The 19417-nt window shown below is 47.9% G+C and overlaps 1 protein-coding gene across 2 annotated transcripts in view; it reads right to left on the reverse strand.

The window, feature by feature from the left end:
• Positions 1-19417, reverse strand: part of UBE2QL1 (ubiquitin conjugating enzyme E2 QL1) — a 44450-nt gene that overhangs the window by 9502 nt on the left and 15531 nt on the right. Inside the window, exon 2 of one of the 2 annotated variants that reach the window (XR_011430282.1) lies at positions 12539-13626. The exons of the other annotated variant lie outside the window; for it this stretch is intronic. The gene's annotated coding sequence lies outside the window, so the exon portion shown is untranslated. The remainder of the gene's footprint in view (positions 1-12538; positions 13627-19417) is intronic. 2 annotated transcript variants of the gene reach the window in all.

The following is a 19417-nucleotide window of genomic DNA, read 5'->3' on the forward strand; positions in this document are numbered from 1 at the left end:
TCTTTCTGGGGGACAAACTCTCCCCACTACAGGAGGAAAGGCTGACAGGCAGGTCTTCAACCCCTCCTGCAGCAGCTGGACCCCTCCTGTGAGTGGCCCAACAGCAGGTCAGGGCTTCTTTTGGGATGGGTCACTTGGGAGGTGTTGTGGCCATTTAAGTGTGGGGTGTTGGCCAGTTAGGTTGTTGTCATGGTCCAGAGAAGACGGGTGAGGGCCTGGCCTGGGGCACAGGCAATGGGGGTGGAGGGGAAGGGGCTGAGTCCATTGGAGGCGATGTTGATGCCGGCAGGGGCCTGGGAGGGATCTGTCACTATGGGTAGGAGACCCAGGGCACTCCAGCTTTCTGACCCTGGAGGAAACCAGAACTTGAAAAACTCTTCTTGGCCTCATTTTCTAGCAGTCTCTGCATGCACGCACGCACAGACACACACACACAGACACACACACACACACACACACACATCTGGTTCTTTAGAAAAGTGCCACTTAGCTGTGAACAAGTCCCTAACCTGCATTCCCCACAGATTTATTAAGTGTCCGCCACCCAACAGACCTCGCGGGGGTTGCTGGAGAGTCCAGGTGAGACCAGGTGAATGAGATGTGCAGGGCTCAAACCAGGAGCCTGGCAGCAGTGGGTGAATGAGTGAATGAATGCATGCAATCAGCCAGATTCCAGCTCCCTCCCCCGGCAGGACCACTGACCAATTTTCCTTGGCATTGACATTCATCAGGGCAAAGTGTGAGAACAGTGCCCAGGGTGCAAAGCCACTTCACTCAAGAAGGAATGTTTCCTTTGTGGAGCATTCTAGAATTTTCTATTGAGAAATCTTATGTAACCACAGACTCTCTGTTCCAGTCTCTAAGATGTTTTCCCAATTATTAGGTAATAAATGTACTCAGATATTTTCTGTTAAGTTTGTGAACCTCTCAGGATGACTAAGCCAGCACCAGTTTTGTATAAACTTGATAATATTCAATAGGAATTAAAGTGAAACCACTTCATTTAATATTATCATAAAAATCCTCAGGCCTCTGGCAGCACCAAAAGCACAGTTCATGGATATTTCTGATGCTTGCAAAACACAAGCATCTCTCCCTTCTACACTGTGAAGAAAGTTCCAGCAATTATTGAATCTCTTTTGAGACAGATTGTAACTTCCTGGAAGAAGCAAGCAGGAGAAAAGGAACTTTATGCTAAAACTTTAAATTCTATCAGGTAATTGTTTCAAAATTATTTTTTTGGAGATTCCACTAATACTTACACGTCTGCTTAAGCGGCCGGGTCCCGGTGGGTTTCATTAGCTGCACTGGAAGACGGTAAGTGACAGCTAGACATACTTATTAGGGGGACCGGCTGCTCTGTGGCGTGCCTGCCATGTGCCAGGGATGTTCTCTGGATGGGGTTTGAACACACTCCTTAAACCCTCCCTGAAGCCCCGCCAGGTGGGCTTTGCTATCATCAACCCTGACTTACAGATAAGGAAACTGTCACAGAGAGGCCAATAATGTGCTCGAGGTCACAGGCCAGCTCTCAGAACGTGGAGAAGGGTCACGGATGTAAGGAAACAGGATGCTCATCATTCACTCCACAAAATGCTGTCCGCCCTGGCCTTCCCCCACCGGACACTGGTGCTCTGTGGTCACTGAACCGCCTCCAGCCCTCCACACCCTCTTTTCAGCACGGAGCTCCGGGCCTGCCGTCCCATAGTCAGCAGAGTTTGGTTAAACCACAAGCTGATCAGGGCACTGAATCTGCCTTCACCGCCAGGAGCCTGGTCTTCCCGCCACCGTTGTGGGGACTCTGTGTCCTCCTCGACACCAGCACCTGTGTGACGGAGCAGGCATCTCCTCGGTGAGACATGTGTCCACTCGCAGTCCTGCTCCCTCAGATGACTGCGATCTGTGGCTTCCATTTTTGCTAGACAGAGAATGCAAAAGGAATCTGCTGCTGACTGGCCAAGCCAAGGAGGCCGTGTTCCACTTTCAAGGCTGAAACTCTTCTTTAGCACAAAACAGCCCCTCGTTCCATGTTTTCTACACAGGAGCTGATTCCAGCTGCCCCCGTGTGGGGCTCCGGAAAAGTCCCAGGAGCACACCCTCTGCCCCTGGCATCACAGGCAGGCTCACGCACCACCCACACGGTGGCACACCTTCACTTACATGAACGCTTCTCCCCTGGGCCCGGCTCCGTTTGGACAAACACGTGCTCACCCTACGAGTCACAGCAACCCGGCCTTCCTGCTGCTCTGCGCCTGCTCTACGCTCAGTGAGGGATCGGCAGGAAATGGTGGTGTTTTCCTACCCAACTTGACCTCTTAGGTCAGAACCCAGGCCAACTCTCTTCCCTACACATTTGACCTTCCTAGGGCGCCATATTTTCCCTTCTTCTTGGAACACGTTTTTAAAGGACGAGAATCAAGCTTCTTCCCCACAGCACACCACTGGATTTTCACCCACCCGTTCATTCTTGGAGGCTTCATCCTCACTACAGCCCTCCTTTCTGGGGTGGGACCCTGCTCACTCCAACCTGCGGCCATCCCCCCACTGCACACCCCACGATGCTCGAGCCTGCCTCCGTCCTACCACACAGCCTTGACTGAAGGATGAGACACAGGGGACACAGAGCCCTCATGCTGCTGCGCGTCAGGAGGAAAGAAGGGGTACCCCGGTGGGGGCTTTGTGGGAGGGGCTTGGGCTTCTTGTCCAGGCTGGGCAGAGCCCCTGGGCAGTTGGGAGAACGGGCAGAGTTGTTGGTTAACCATGTCAACCGATAGAAAGCAGCTATGCTGAGAAGGGTCACTCACTCCTGTAAGCTTGTGGGGGACAATCCGCCTCCGGGTAGATGCCCTTCGGTTTCCTGAGGATTTTATGGCCCTCCTTAACTAGGTGATCCAGACACTCCCCACTACCCACTCCCATCGACAGAACCAGTTCTGTGTTCACACAGACAGTAGTCATGGCAACGCCATTGAAGGGAACTCCCAAGAAATGAGGGGGACCAAGACTGTCACTACAAACAAGACAGGATTCAGCGCTGGGAATTAATCTGTCAGCACAAGGGCAGCCACGTTCCACCCTCTGCCCCTGCTGGCCTGGGCTTCATGAGTCTGACAAAATAATCCCAAACTGGGTTGTTCTGGAAATATTACACCAAGAAGGAACACAAGACGTTCACAGGCAACCGAGGTTACATATGCTTTCACTCCTGAGACGACTCCTGGTTTCAGGAGGCACGTCTGGCTTTGTGATTGAAGGTGACATTTCACAGCTTCACTGTCTTCCCCAAACAAGATGATTTGTAATGACGAAGAACATTCCCACCACATAAGGCAGTTGGCGCAGGAACTCCGAAACGCTAAGGGAAATTCTGCAACGTTAAATAAATAACACTAACGAGATTTTGGAATCATTGGAATTCTTGAGATACATTTTCTGGAAAAATTCAAATGTGATATGTTACGATTTGGGCACAAATTCTCTAAAATATATATTACTTTTGAGATGAGTGTTTTTGCAGTAAAAACAGAGTAATAACAAAGACTACGTGTGATTGTTTATCTCTTTACTGCTTTTTTGATTTTTAATAAAGGAGTGGCGCTTGTAAAGAGGTGACCTTTCATTCCTTTGCCCTGGAGATGCCCCCATGCCTGTCTTCCTCCCTGTTCTAGCAGGACGGGTCTGTGGAGAGGCCAGGGTGTGTCTCCAGCTTGGTTTCCTTTCTTAAGTGCTGAGGAAAGATGGAACCCACTGTTATGGAGAAATGGATGAAGCCTCCCAGAACAGCCCTGACTACTTGATTTGTTTCCAGAGAACCACACAGACTTGGTCACCAGTCCACTCCATCTTTGCTTTTCATATGTCTTGTGTGGGGACTCTGGAATTCACATCGTCAGCCACCACCTCAGTCCCAAATGTCAGTCCACTTCCTGCCAGACACTTCCACCAGGCCAGCCACTGCTGCCTCTGCGTGGACACTGCTAGGGTCAAACTCATTGCCTTTGTGCCCCAAGAGTTTCTCTTTAACCTCTCTGTTCTGAATGAAGCCCACCCAACTTTCTAGTCAACCATTTCTTCAAAGTCTGGAACATCACCAAGCGCCCTTCCCTTCAGCCAAGGAGGCCTGCTGGCAGAGGGTGGCCCGTCAGGTTTCAGAGGTGGAGGTAGGGGTGGTAGTCAGCAGGGACTCCTGTCACACCTGTCCTGGGGGCAGAGACTGGGGCAGCTTCCTGTGGGTCCCACCTTAGCTCATCATGTCTGCAGCAAAGTGTGAGGGCACTGCCTCCAGCGTGAGGGGTGGCTGATGAGTGCATGGCTGAAACCATGAGCTTGGCCTAAGATGGCAGCTCCTCCTCTATGGGTTTGACTGGGAGGAGGTCACTCCTGGAACCAAGCTCTGTTGGTGAGGCCTAGTGAGGCCTGGTGGGTGCAGAGAGGTCGGGGTAGAGAAGCACAGGGGCTGGGCAGATGGGTAGATGCTGACTCAGTCTGAGGCAGAAGGCTGTAGGGGTCTAGCTGGAGTGTGGGAGGGCGGGGGAGAGTCTGCCCCGCTGGCCCTCTCCCCAGGGGGAGTAAGTCACCCTCATGTGACCGTGGGCCTTCAGCACTGATGAAAGCTGGTGGTCCCAGGGCTCACGGGTGAGGTCACCCCAGTGAGCATGGGTAGAGGTGGAAATTTCTGAGTCCCTGGAGTTGGGGTCACTGGTTTCTGTGGGGAAGAGATGTTTCCACCTCTCTACACCAGAGGGGGCCACTCCTGCCCTGTGCATGGCAAGTCATTACTGGTGGCCACTAGTGTCCAGCAGAGACCACTGCAGTGTGCTTTAATGGGTCCAAAGTACAGTTTCCTAATGAGGAAACTAATTAGCCAGTGGGCATTGCTAACAGGACATGACAGAAGGTCACCGCAAGTAATGAAAGGAGCTGAAAAAGTACTGCCAGGAGCACATCACGCGCTCATGGGGCATTTCCTTTCCTGCAGCACTTTCACACACACAATGGGAAGCTTAGAAATGGGTCTAGTCCACTGGAGGAAGCCGCATGTGACTCTCTAGCCGTCCCCCAAGAGTTTCCGTTTCATGGGACCATCCCATCACGAGTGGGGGCGTGGCCCCGCCCACGCTCCTTCCCGAGCCAGCTCAGCGGCTCCCTGACCCCAGCTGCGCCAGATGTCGTCTCACAAAGGGATGCTTCCCCCACTGGGAAGGTGGGCCCTCCAGGTGCTGAACAACTTTTACTAACGTAACACCTCATAGGAAGCTGGAAGGCTGCTTGGTACGTTTGCCCTGAGAACAGGATTTGGATTGTCTCGCGCCCTGGTTGCTAATGAGGCGCTAATGAGGTGCAGGTGGTGGATGCAGGAGGCGCCTCCCTGGGCCGGCAGACACGCTGCTCCCGCTGCTCCTCCCGCTGCTCCCAGAGTGAAGAGGAGGTGAGGGGAACCAGCCCTGGGGATTTCCAGACACTCACCCAAGACCTGAACCGGCCTTTCACCATCCTGAGTTCGATGACCCCGAAGTGCTCTGAGCCATTTCAGTGGGTGTGATAAACTTGTCCTAACACAAGTGACCTGAATGCGCTTTGTTTAAAAAAATGAGGTGTATTTCATGAAACATACTTTCTGGCAGGTCTTTTAGTGAAATCCAGCACCCATTACAGGGCATGCTCTGGAAAGCCCACTCATTTCTGCACCATGAGCATGTGCCCATTGCATGTCAGCAGTTTGCTTTTGTGGCTGGAGTCTGTGGCTCTCAGTCTCTCACCCTTGCCTCCTCTGGCTGCCCCCTTGCTCCCACCCCTCCATCACCCCCAGCCCCTGCCTTCCTGCCCTCCACCTTCCACTTACACTGGTTCAATTAAGAGCTCTGAGCACTGACCCCACCTGGCCGTGTGCTATGAGTAACTGGATAAAACTAAAGGATTGAAACCATTTCAGGGCCCCCCATCACCATCCCACCTTCCCAAACTGACCAGTGTACAGGCGACAGCTCCACTGTAGATGAAACCCAACACAAGCTTTTTCTGTTTGCAAAAAAATGCAGGGCAAAGATAGCGCATAAAATAGTTTACTTGGTGTTGAGAAAGCAAGGGGTGGGGATCTTTCTGGAAAATCTAGTGTTCTGTTACCGCAAAACAGTCTTAAGACTATAATCAAGAAAGGGAGTTTGTTTTAAATTCAAGTTTCTAGTCTCTGACTAAAACCTTAGAAAACTGAGTGACTGATTTTGGTTGACCTAATAAAAAAATTAAAAAGTGATTTTCTATCGGCAACTGGGATGGCTATTATTACTCTAAGGTCATTACTTTGGGGATGTTCTGATTTCAACTCTTTTACTTGTAGAAGGGTGTTGCTATACAATCTTTTCTTTTTGATTAAGCAAGAATTATAATAAGTAGGGAAAATAATTCAATCAGTGATTTTTATAAACATCACTGGGAATATTCAGACAGTACATACTTTCTAATACAATACAGGTGAAGCTTGTGCCAGCCACTGTTCTGAGGGCTTTACTGGTATAAAACCGCTCAATACTCACCTGGGGGGCACTGCTGTAACCTCCCTCATGATGAGGAAACTGAGGCACAGAGATTAGTGGCCCCAGGTCTCTCAGCAGGTAGGTGGTGGACTGGAACCTGAACTCACAAAGGTGTGTTCAAGTGCATGCTCATAAATGCTCCATTCTACTAGAGAAAACAACGACGAGTGATGGAAATACAAACAGTGGGTGGCCCACGCCCAACTGTGCCTAGACTATCAGGAGCTTTGCACAATATTGGTGCAATTGTTAAATGAGCATTTCATAATCACATTTAAATGCTAAATAAATTTTTAAGCAAGATATCTAATTGCGCCAGTCCCTTTAAAACAAAAAATGTGACTTCGCTTTATTTATTTATATGAGACTATTAGGTCCTTTCCTAGCCTCCTCGCCTCCCACTGCATACCGAATCAGGATTAGATTTCCCTCATTTCATCATTTCCCAAAACTAATTTTCCTCTTTTGTACAAGGGCATTGAACTTTGGGGCCAGAAGAATAAGTCTTTCCCTTCCTCCAGTCCCTTCCGTGATGGTACTGACTTGGGGTGGCACATGGGAGGGATCTTGTCTTTAATCGAAACCGTGTGAGTGCTGAGAAGAGCGGCCGCAGACCTTGCAAGGATACGTGTATAACGCATCCTTGGTGCTGAAGGAGCTCACTAAAGCACAACTGGCAGGTGTTATAATGGAGATGGAACTGCCAGGTTTACTTCTGCTGTGCCCAGGGTTCCTTCTGCCGCGCAATGCTCTGTAAGTGAAACATGTCTTACAGCTTGATCATAATCCTTGCAAAGCTTCCTAGCGTTTCAACATCATTTTCCAAGGACCTTCTCGTCTGCATCTCACTCCTCGGTGTAGCAGACAAAGCAACTATTATCTACCCTGATACAGGAGCGGAAACTGATGCCGGGGGTGGGGAACATGGTCACGCCGCTAAGAAACGCTGGAGTCAGGATTTGAAGTAGGACACAGATTCCTAAGCATTCCTTCCACATGATTCAAGACACTAAGCAGCAGCTTCCTAGAGTCTACCAAACCCCACAGATTTGGGGAACTTTAGGAGTGGGACCAAAATGAACCTCTAATTTCTACGTTATTAGCTACATAATCTTCCTATCAGAACTGCAGCATGGTGAGTCCAAGAACTTTAGTTTTCTTTCTTTCTTTCTTTTTATTTTTTTAGCTTTCAGATGTACATCATAATATATTTCGAATTCTGTGTAGATTACATCATGTTCATCACCCAAAAACTAATTATGGTCCATCATCTCACACGTGAGCCTAATCACCCCTTTTGCCTTCCCCCTTCCCCTATGGTAACCACCAATCTAATCTCCCTTATTATGTGTGTGTTTGTTGTTGTTTTTATCTTCTACTTATGAGTGAGATCATACGGTATTTGACTTTCTCCCTCTGACTTATTTCACTTCAAATAGTACCCTCAAGGTCCATCCATATTGTCACAAATACAAAGAACTCATACATCTCAACAACAAAAAAACTAACAATCCAATTAAAAAATGGGCAAAAGATCTGAACAAAGATTTCTCCAAAGAAGATATACAGATGGCCAACAGGCATATGAAAAGATGCTCAACATCATTAGCTATCAGGGAAATGCAAATCAAAACTACAATGAGGTATCACCTCACTCCGGTCAGAATGGCTATAATTAACAAGACTGGAAACAGCAAGTGTTGGAGAGGATGTGGAAAGAAGGGAACCCTTGTTCACTGCTGGTGGGAGTGCAAACTGGTGCAGCCACTATGGAAAGCAGTGTGGAGATTCCTCAAAAAATTAAGAATAGATCTACCATATGATCCAGCTATCCCACTGCTGGGTAGTTTTCTTTCTCAAGATCAGGTTGGGTAATTATATTTAGTCAATATAATTGTACACAATAACAATTAACGCAGCCAAGAAAACTTGGGCCAAATGGTGCCTCTATAAAGACGCAGCTTTGAAGAAAGAAATGAATTCTGGGGATAAGTTTGCACATACAATGCAAATAAACATGTTTTGCGGATACATGACTTTATTTAAATGATGAACTTGGTATTAAGCCTAATAAAAATGATTTAAATTTGAACACAAATATATTCTCAAGATATGTAAAATGTGATAAAAATTAAATGAAGCAATTTATATAAAATCTCTGATTAAACAATATCATGCATCAAATATTTCTAAGAATTCTTGGTTTCCAATTTTCTGGGAAGAATGAGAATGCCTCATTGGCTGTCAGTTGCTAGGCTACTATAAATAAAGGAAATTATATTTCAATTTTGGATACTTAATTTTAACCATGGATATAACGGATGGATCTATTCTATACGGGAAGTTCAGGTGGGCAATGGTTATTTCTTTTATTCCAAAAGTCACCTATTTTCACACATCTGTGAACTTAGGGCACCAACTTGAGGTGAAGAAAACCATTTCTCATTACATGTCGTGATGAAAACTTCAGGCTACGGCATCTTCACTCACTGTCTGGGGTACTCAGTCCTCATGGCAAGCATCGCACAGCACACACCCAGCTCCCAGCGGGTGCCAGGCATGCGTCCTGAGGAATGAATGTGGAATGTGGTAGAATTATTGGCACTGATCTGAAGGGTCCTTTATGTCCCAGCTAGAATTCCAAAGAAAAGGCAGTATATATGGGTCAGCATTTCCCAAAACGTGTCCCACACAGTATTTGACACGTTAGCTCATCTACGCCTCACCCAGGAGGTGGACATGCTCGTAATTTTGCAAGTGATCAAGTGGAGAATGAAGGGGCAGATAACTTCTCAGTGGCAGCAGAGGTAGTAAATGGCAGTGTCCCCCAACAATCTAGGCCTATTCTTGGCATTGGAACCCTGTGATGCATAATTTTGGGAAAGGGGGCACAGTAGAACTCGTGCCTGAACCTGCACAAAAAATATCAGCCCACTGTTGGCTCGAAGAATTTCTAATGTCTCTGCGTAGGGCAGAATATCCCAACCTGGTTAGACCATAGAATACCCTCTTCCCATCACAGCACCCCGTGCCCGTGCCAGTCACTAAAACGGCCTCAGACTGAGTGCTCCATGCTGGAGAGGTGATCTCCACGAAGTCACAGATGATGGCGGTGGACAGTTCCCGTTAGATATCACGTGTGCAGGTAACATCGGTTTAGCCCTGCAGGCTAACAGCACTCAAGTTCCAATAGGTATCTTTCATAGGGTGAACATTTTCAGAAAACTGGAATTTCAAAGTAAAATCTTTCATTTTTACCGAAAACACCTCTTGTAGTGTATTGTTACATTGCAGTCAATAATGTTGTGCAGGGCCTATTATGACAGGTGCTAATTAGATGTCAAAGGGAGTTAAGGGGTAAATTATCAAACGCCCTTTTCCTAGGAATGGAACAGTGATCTCAGGTATATTTTGCAGTGATATTTTAATGGTATAAGGACAATTTTTCAAATTAATTTTCCTAGCTTTATTATTTGATATTTACGTTGGCTTGAGTTAAGATTTAAATATACAAAAATCAAGCTTATTTAATCTTTATATTTGACATGGCAAAAATATTAATTTTGCTGTGGCTTTATTTGCCTGCCTCTGGTGGTATTAAGCGTTTTTTTCTGTGCCACTGGAATGCAATATCCTGTTGACCTCATTATTTGTAGATGAGAGAACGGCCTGCACAGAAACTCCTAAAGGCTTAGCTATTTCCCTTAAAATGACTCTTTAGATGTATGATTGACATACAAAAAACTGCACATATTTAATATGTACAAGCTGATGAGTTTAAGACACAGGTATTTTTGAGGAACTTGATGCGGTAGAGGGCATGAGTGCTGCACAACTGCCAGGTGCTTGCTTATACTTTTTGCCTCCCTCGCGATCGGACTGTGGCCCTGTGGCTGGTTCTGGCCAGTGGACTGTGAGCAGAAGGCAGGCGGGTCCGTCCTGGGTGGGGGCAGCTAGGAGATGATGTGCTCGCCCATTCCCAGCCCCTGTTGCGGTGGACTCGGGGGCCACACGCTCCCAATGGAGAAGCTACTGGACGGAGTGGGGGCACCAAACCACATCACACCCTGTACAAGAAGGACACGTTTCTTGTGCTATCCTGAGATTTCAGGGGATGCACTGTGGTGGAGACCCGAGCTCACGACACGAGTAACATTCTTGACAAATAAATGAAAATTTTACACAGAACATTAATGATCCACAAAGAGCTAAGGAGAGCAAAGAGGGGATGTTGCCCTACCACATGCTGGACAGACCAGGGGCCCATCATCCGAAAGACAGTATACTGTTTCTGCAGGAGCTGGCGGATAGATGAGTGGAACTGGAGAGAGAACCAGGTTCACAGGGGCACTTGTACAGGATAAAATGAAAAAAAGAATAAAAGGCAGAGGAAAAGGTCCAGGTGGTTCAGTAGATGTGGCCGAGGAAACCGTTTGCTGCATGGAGAGGCTGGGCTTCTACCACGGCACGCACAAAGGACGTGGGTTCAACTTAAAATGCAAAAGGTAAAGTTAGGAAGCCGATGGAAGGAAACCTACGGGCACATCCTGTGACGTAATGCTGAGGATACGGTCTCACATACAGCTCTTGCCATGAAAAGATGGATGAATGCAACAACTTCAAAAACAGATATATTTTTTTCAATAAAGGATGACACAGAGAGAGAGAGAGAGAAAGAGAGGGAGAGAGAGACTGACGGGTGGGCTACGATCAACCTAACTCTCTCTGCACTTAAGATAAAAAGTCACAATAAAAATGAGGTGTAAATTCATCTATATCTACATAAATACATTATGTATTTATGAAATTGGATAGTTTTCCTATGTGTCAATAATAATTGTTTAGAAAATACAATGAAAACAAGACCTCGTTGACGCTGTCAGCAAATAGTCCACGCCCCTGCGGTGGGCGGCCTCTAACTTGGCCCTAACGCACGCCCTTCCTGGCGTTCACAGCCCTGTGGGATCCCCTCCCCTTGAGTGTGGGTGGGACCTGTCACTTGCTTCTAATGAACAGGCTATGGCAGAAGTGATGGGATGTCACATCTGAGATTAAACTACAAAAAGACTGTGGCTTCTGTTTTGGGCGCTCTCTCTCATTTTCTCACGGGCTCCCTCCTGGGGGAAGCCCGCTGCCCTGTTGTGAGTTGCCCCAAGGACAGGCCCATGTGCAAGGAACTGGGGAGGCCTCCAGCCCACAGCCGTAAGGAAGCGAGTGCTGCCAACACCATGGGAGTGACCTCGGAAGCACATCCTCCCATCAGGCCTTCGGATTCCTCAACGAATCTAAGCCCTCATCTCCAATGTGACTGTATTTGGGAACAGGGTCTTTAAAGAGGAAATTAAGATTAAAAAGCTCATTAGGATGGGACCCCAATCCTATAGGTCTGGTGTCCTCATAGGAAGAGGAGATGAGGACACAGACACACGCAGAGAGAAGACCATGTGAGGACACAGGGAGGAGACAGCCGTCTGCAAGCCAAGGACAGAGGCCTCAGGAGAAACCAACCCTTCCAGAACCTTGATCTTGGGCTTCAGCCTACAGAACTGCAAGGAATAAAGTTCTTTTGTTTAAGCTGCCCAGTCTGTGGCATCACCTTTAGGAAGGCAATTTGACAACGGGTATCTGATCAGCATGTGGAGCGTCCAGGGTCCTTTGATCCATAACCCACTTCCGGGAGTTCCCTTCATGGTCATACAGGCACAGGTGGGACGTTCAGGGAGGCCTGTGTGGGTTGTTTATAAGAGGGAAGGACTGCTCAGAGGACAGCTCAGTAATCCAGGGCACCACCACACCGAGGGGGCTCGACGGCCGGTTAAAGAGTGAGCTTGATCTAGATCAGCCGACCGACAGATGGCCACAGCGCACTGGGGAGAAAAGATGTCCAAACGTCTGACCGTCACGAAGAGCATGATCCCGTTACCGTGAAAAGTGTTATACCAGTGTAATTGTGTGTGTGTGTGTGTGTGTGTGTGTGTGTGTGTGCGTAGAAAAGCAGTTGTTACCTCTGGCAGGTGGAATCCTGGAGCACTTCATTCTCTACTTTGCACATTCTGATACTCCATGAATTCTGTACAATAAGTATGTAGTACTTCTATAATCAGAAGGAACTTTTAAGAGTTAGACATGTTAGACAGAATAATACACAATAGTACAATTTTGCGGACGTTCACAAAATCTGTGCTTTTTCTTGCCTCTTCATGAAATACTGAACCACTGATATTCATGGCAAGAATCGAAAAAATTAACGATAATGGCGATGACGATAAAAGCTATGCTATCATTATACAATTGGCTCACCGCAGGTTCTGACTTGAGTGGACCAAGTGGAGACGGACAAAGACACATTTCCAGAATGGCCCTCTGGGGAGGACAGGGCTTCTGGGAGCCCATCTTTGGTTTAGAGGAGAGTCATCACACCGTATCCTGTCTTCTAAGGACCTTCGAGTGTCTGGCCTCAGCGCCGGTGCACAGTAACAGACCTGAAACTTGGGCCCCGACCACAGCAGCTCCCTCATCATTTGCTATGACCACCGTAGACCAACACAGGGTCTTGCCTGAGGCTCTCTTATAAAACGTCTCCTGTTTCCACTTTCACTGCAGAGGGCATTTGATTCCAACTCAATAACTGTTGTTAAATTGAACCGAATTAGAGCAATCTACTTCTCTAATAAATCATTATCATCATGAGGGCAGATCAAAGTTGGCAGTAACTGAGAAAATCCATTTGTTATTTTTCATTTAATTGGCTTTTTGGGGTTAAATGCATGTAGTGGAAGGAAAAAAACTCCTACAGATCATTTTAATTATGATACTGTGAAAGTCAGGGATGTCATCCTGAAATTAAAATGCAAATATCTAGGTGTATACTGTTTGAATAAGAAAATTATATCAATACTCTAAAGGTATATTTTTATTTTATAACAAGCTTTGGAAAATACACATTAAGGACCCAGTGTTATGACATTTTGTTAGACTCTGATACTTGTGAGGTTTGTGGAAAAATCCCTCCACTCATGAAACATCTGGGGTCAGCTGGCCTCGGTGATCAAGCATGGAAAAGATGCCGAGGGTCATCTGGTCAGCTCTGCATCTGGACACACAGAAATAACATAACTGTGAGGAAGAGATGCAGGGAGGGCTCAAACAGCGTCGCTGCCCTCTGCCAATGCTGCTGATGAAACCAAGTCTGCCTTGCTCCAGGGGTTCAAAGTTCCAAGCAGAACAGAGACAGGAGGGACTGTGGAAGGTGGACTGGAGGGTACAAGAGGAGTCCAAGGACGCTGGAAGGAGAGGGGATGGCCGTGGGTATAAACGGTTAGCCTCTGCTGGCAACCGTCACGAAGGGCTGTCCTAGCCTGTTCCCAGGTCTTGGTGGCAGACTGGTGGAGATATTTGGGAACATTTTAATGAATATCTCTACTTTTGAGTAAAACAAGAAGCATACAAAGTGCAAATGGTGGAACTAAACTGTTCTCCCCAATTAAGCATGCATCAGATGGAGCTGATGCATCACCCGCATTCTCGCTGAGCACTTGTTTCAAACCCTTTGATCAATAGGATTGCCAATTAAGAACTGTTGCTGATGTACCTATAAATCAAACGAGTAAAATTATCATAAAAAATGGAATTGAGGGCTTTCAGAAAGCATCCTACATCTAAGTTTGGTAAGGAGATCTAAAATGATAAAAATAACTTTTGATTAAAAACATGTTTCAACTTGGGTGTATCAGCCTAAAAACCAATTGGATTAAAATAAGTTCACTATAATTTCGACTTCAGTGGGTCCACTAGTGCAGCCTTCCAGGATCACCGATGCTCAAGCTGTCGTTTGAAATAATCGGTCAACCAGTCAGGCCCTCTGTCTTGTGGTACACCTGGATGCCTCCCCTGCCTGACTGACTCCATCCCCTCTGCACCCTGGCTTTGGCCCGTCCTCTTTCTCTGTAGACCCCAGACAAGAGCTTGGAACAGGGCTTCCCTTTTCCTGGCCACCTGCTCCCAGGGCTGAGACGCCTGGGCTTCCCTGAAGGGAAAAGGCAGACGCAGGCCCTGGGCAAAGTGGAGAGGAAAGAGAGTGAATCAGAGAGAAGCAGCAGGACGGACGACTAGTCCAGGGTGGAGAGGGACCTCTGAGACAGTGATGGCCGGAAACAAAGGAGAGAAAGGAGCGCTCTTGTCACCCTTGGACAAGTTCGAAGAAGCAGCATGGGAGTAGGGGTGGGGAGATTTACAGAGACTGCGGAAAGGGAAAGTGGGACAGAAAGTCACAAGGCATGGAGGGAGAGAGGCAGAATGGAGAGAGTGCCATGGGGCACGGGTAGAGCCCCCGCTCACTGATTTTGATAGAAGAAGGGGAGGAGCCTGTGGCAAACTCAGTGAGAAGAGACTCTTCCGGTGGAAAGGAAAAGGAAAAATAATGGCAATTATGATCACTGGGAAAAAGTAGAAAAGAAGAAGATTCTGGGAAACCTAATAAAAATAAAGACACCTGGAAAACTTAAAGTTCATGATGGAGAAAGTGTCGATGTTGCAGGAGGGAGAGGGGGCTGATGAGCTGGAAAAAAGTCCCATTACTAAAACAAGAGACCCAGGGGCAGCCAGGGCCCAGGGGCCCGGAGAAGGGGATGGGTAGAGACCCCCAGGGCAATGGCAGGAAGAGAGGACCTCTAAGATCAAAGTCACAAGAGGGAAAACTAGCACGTGCTGTGAATGAAGGTTCCGCCAAGGGCTGAACTATGTCCTCCCAAATTCGTATGTTGAAGGCCTGACCCCCAGCACCTCCGAAAGCGACTGCATGGGGAGATGGATCTTTACAGAGGGGATGGAGGTAAATGAGGTCATTAGAGTGGGTCCTGATCCAAGAGGACTTGTGTCCTCATAAGAAGAGATTAGGACACAGACAGGCAGAGGGAAGGCCATGTGAGGACAGAGGGAGAAAACGGCCATCTACATGCCAAGGAGAGAGGCCTCAGAGGAAACCAACCCTACTGCCACCTCAGTCTTGGAATTCCAGCCTCCAGAACAGTGGGACATAAATTTGTGTTCCTTGAGCCACCCAGTCTGTGTGGTTCCTTGTGATTGCAGCAGCCCTCCGATAATCATACAGGCTGCAATAAGAAAAGTTGCAGCTGAATGGAAGAAGGGAAGAGGGGAGAGAGAGAAATAGAGACAGAGACAGAGAGAGTGATGGAGAGAGACTGACAGGAGAGAATGAATTTACACAGTGGCATAGAAGCCTCCAATCACGGTAAGACCACAAAGAAACAAGAGAAGATATTTACAGAGAAGTTCTTCAAGTAACACCCTTCACATTAAAATTACTCGACAAAATAGACACCTAGCATGCTGACTGATCATCTGAGCACAGGGAGAAGGGACCCTCACTCACTGTCTGTTGGACTCCAAACGCAAGCCTCCATGCCGTGTCCACCTGGCATGTTTTCTGACAAATAGGAAGACTGCATTTCAAGGGCAAATGGTTAAAAAACAAGAACTCATAAAACCAATTCTTAAAACACCATGATCAATACATTTGGTGTTTAGAGAAAAGCAAAAAATTCAAATCACGTGAGATGCACACAGTGCTGGGAGTGAAATTATTTTGCTACTCAGGGACTACCAGAAAATGCCTTTTGATCAAGTGTCCCTTTGTTGCTAAAAATGTCCACTTTCCCGGCACTGCAATTACAGTGCACTCAACACCCATAATCTTTGTTTGATGATTCATGATCCTGCGGTACCTGAAGGTCATCAACTCAATTTCATTCTACAATGGCTGAAGACTGCCTACTAGGTGCAAGGGCTGGGGCAGGCCCTAGGGGCCCACACACCCCCTGGGAGCCCCACCAAACTGCTCCTCCTGTCGGGAGGTGCGCCTGCTGTGGGGATTCACAGCACGGCTCCCACGAGGAAGCAAATGCCACAGCTGGCTGGAAGCAGAGCGCTCTGGAGTCTGTACAGGGAAGGGAGCTCTCTTAGCCAGAGCCTGGGCAGGAGGAAGAGCAGAGGCTTCAAGGAGGACATGACCTGGAGATGGGCCCGGAAGGATGGGTGGGATTCCAACAGGTGACTTGGCCTTGGGGTGCTGAAGGGGGAGCTGAACATTTCCCTTGGCAGCTCACTGAATCCTCACAAGGACACCAGGTGGACTCTTGCTCCAGTTTACTGAAGAGGAAATAGGGAGATGAAGGTATGGGTGGACCCACGGCTAAGACCCTGAGAGTCTCACCACCTTCCACCTCTCTGCCGTGCCCAGGGACCCAAGGCAGGTGGGGAGGGAGCAGAAGGGGGATGGCGGAGCAGAGGGAAGGATGGAGGAGCAGAGGAGAGGATGAGGGAGCAGAGGGAAGGATGGGGGAGTAAAGGGGAGGATGGGGAAGCAGAGGGAAAGATGAGGGAGCAGAGGGGGAGGACGGAGGAGCAGAGGAGAGGATGGAGGAGCAGAAGGATTGGGGAGCAGGGGGAGGATGGGGAGCAGAGGGGAGGATGGGGGAGCAGTGTGGAGGCTGGGGGAGCAGAGAGGAGGCAGCCTTAGGGCCTGCACAGCAGAGGGAGAGATTCGCAGCAAACAGGAAGGTGATAAGCACATACATGGGAATGAAAAAGGTGTATTAGGTAAAGCCTCTGCACAGTGGAAAAAAGAAAGATTTGAAAATAGGGATATGATGAGTAAAGGTCCCATGTTCACTGCAGCCAAATACAGGTTCAATTTCAGGTTCATGGGTAGTGTTCCGTGCCTACACTGGGGCTGGGGTTTGCAGACCATGTTCTTAGGTTCCCGCAGTGATTCCAAGCAGCAGTGAGCTGGGGGTCCTCCAGGTGTGGCCTCCCCCTTCACCCCACCCTGAGCTGCTGCATCCTGGGTCTTGGGGAGTGGGTGGGGGGCACAAGAAGTCCCATGGAGCCCCTTATAACGAGTCAGAGTCTCCACGGGCACTGGGAGCGGAAGGCAAGGTGGAGAACACTGGGTCACGAGACAGCGACTTGGTGAGTTATTTTTTGCTGGTTTCCTGGTTTTCTGTTACAAAATTAAAATATTCACTCTTATTTAGACCCAATCTAATTATTACCTGCCACTTCAGCTTGCTCTGAAATTTCAATATGAGTATCTGTTATGAAAGAGTCTAAGAAAACTAAGAAGGCAGTCACATTTGAAAAGTGCCAAGGCAAGCATGGTGGCACAGCAGTTAAGTGTGCAGGTTCGGCTTTGGCGGCCCCGGGTTTGCAGGTTAGGATCCCGGGTGTGGACATGGCACCTCTTGTCAAGCCATGCTGTGACAGGTGTCCCACATATAAAAGTGGAGGAAGATGGGCACAGATGTTAGCTCAGGGCTGGTCTTCCTCAGCAAAAAGAGGAAGAGTGGCAGTAGATGGTAGCTCAGGGCTAATCTTCCTCAAAAAAGAAAAAAGTGCCGGCTTCTGGTGACCGCCCCTCACAGGCAGCAGAGGAGGATGACATTATTAATCCATCAGAGGTGGGGCTTCTCATCAGGGCACCAGGCTAGGTGGCCTTTCAGAGTCTGAACGCCTGACCGCACTTGTCTAAAATACCAGAGCAGAAACAGCTGCACCCAAGTCCAGACGAGTCTGTTTTTCAAACATCACGAAGGCTTCGACAGGCCGACGGCGGGTACCCAAGGCCAGTGTGTACTCAGCACGGTGCTGGGCAGCCCGCGGGCACAGCCAGGGCACAGCGGCCTTGCCAGCGCTGAGCTCCGCCTGGGAGAGCTGCATAGCGCTGGCCCGTGTCTCTCCCACCTCCACGTAACCAGGCCAGTCCAGCCCGAATCGAGAGCAGCAGCCCAACGTGGCCAAGAACCCTCATCCATGCGGCAGCGAATCAGCTACTTCTGACCTTCCGAACCTCACAAACAAATAAACGGAGACTATGTGCACTGAAAACTTCTGGAACTGACTGGGAGCTGGTTCCCACTCCTTTTCCACCGATGAGACAGGGACTCATCACCTTGACTTTGGACTTTTCTCTCCTGCAGGATCTAACATCCTTGTTCCTATTGCAGAATTTAAAACCATGATATATTGTTAAGAGAATTTACTTCGGATGGCAAGGGATTATGTCAAATGTTATCGCAGCTCAATCAACATCATTGAAATCTGGGTTTACAGGAGAAGGTGTGCACTATGTCTACTTTTTCCAACTCTGCTTAATTACGTGATTCTACAGATTTGTTTAAAAAAAAAAACCCTTAGAATATTCTGGAACAAAAATTCAGTTTAAAATCACAGCACAAATGCTTAAGCCTAGCTGGGCTTTGGGGAATCTTTGGATCAAGGCCAGGTTCCGGGTCCCTTGTGGCTTCCAGGGCCTGAGGCCCATGGAGTGTGGGAGGGGGCAGTGGCCACACCACAAGCCAATAGCTTTTGCAGTCCATACCTGCGTGGACAAACAGAGAGGGTGTCCCATCCAAGGCCCACACTGAGGAAACGCTCCGCTCCTCTTCATCTATTCAGGTGGCTCTTTCTTTTCCCTTCCAATCACTACCAAACCCGTATTCTTTCCCCAGACCTTCTCTAGAATCACTATTATAAATTTAACATATGGAATAAGTTCAAAGTTTGCAAGAAACAAGTTTGAAAGGGTTTACTCACCCAACCTCAGAGGGAAACCTTCTAGAATATTCTGAAGTATTTTCTAAAACTATACCCATCTGTAAATATTGTGACACTGACTTAGAAGAAGAGCAGGAAGTGATATAAATGTGACTGGCAGGAGATGAAAATGAAGATTGGGTACAATGTAGCAATATTCACTGTAATTATGCAGGAAAAAAACATGAAAAGGAAAAGAAAATACTGACTAGCAAATAAATGGATGATTTAGAGATTCCTCCTTCTGAAAGGTAAGATTACTTATGAAAAAT

The sequence above is a fragment of the Equus caballus genome, chromosome 21, assembly GCF_041296265.1.
Source record: "Equus caballus isolate H_3958 breed thoroughbred chromosome 21, TB-T2T, whole genome shotgun sequence".
Classification (NCBI taxonomy): Eukaryota; Metazoa; Chordata; class Mammalia; order Perissodactyla; family Equidae; genus Equus; species Equus caballus.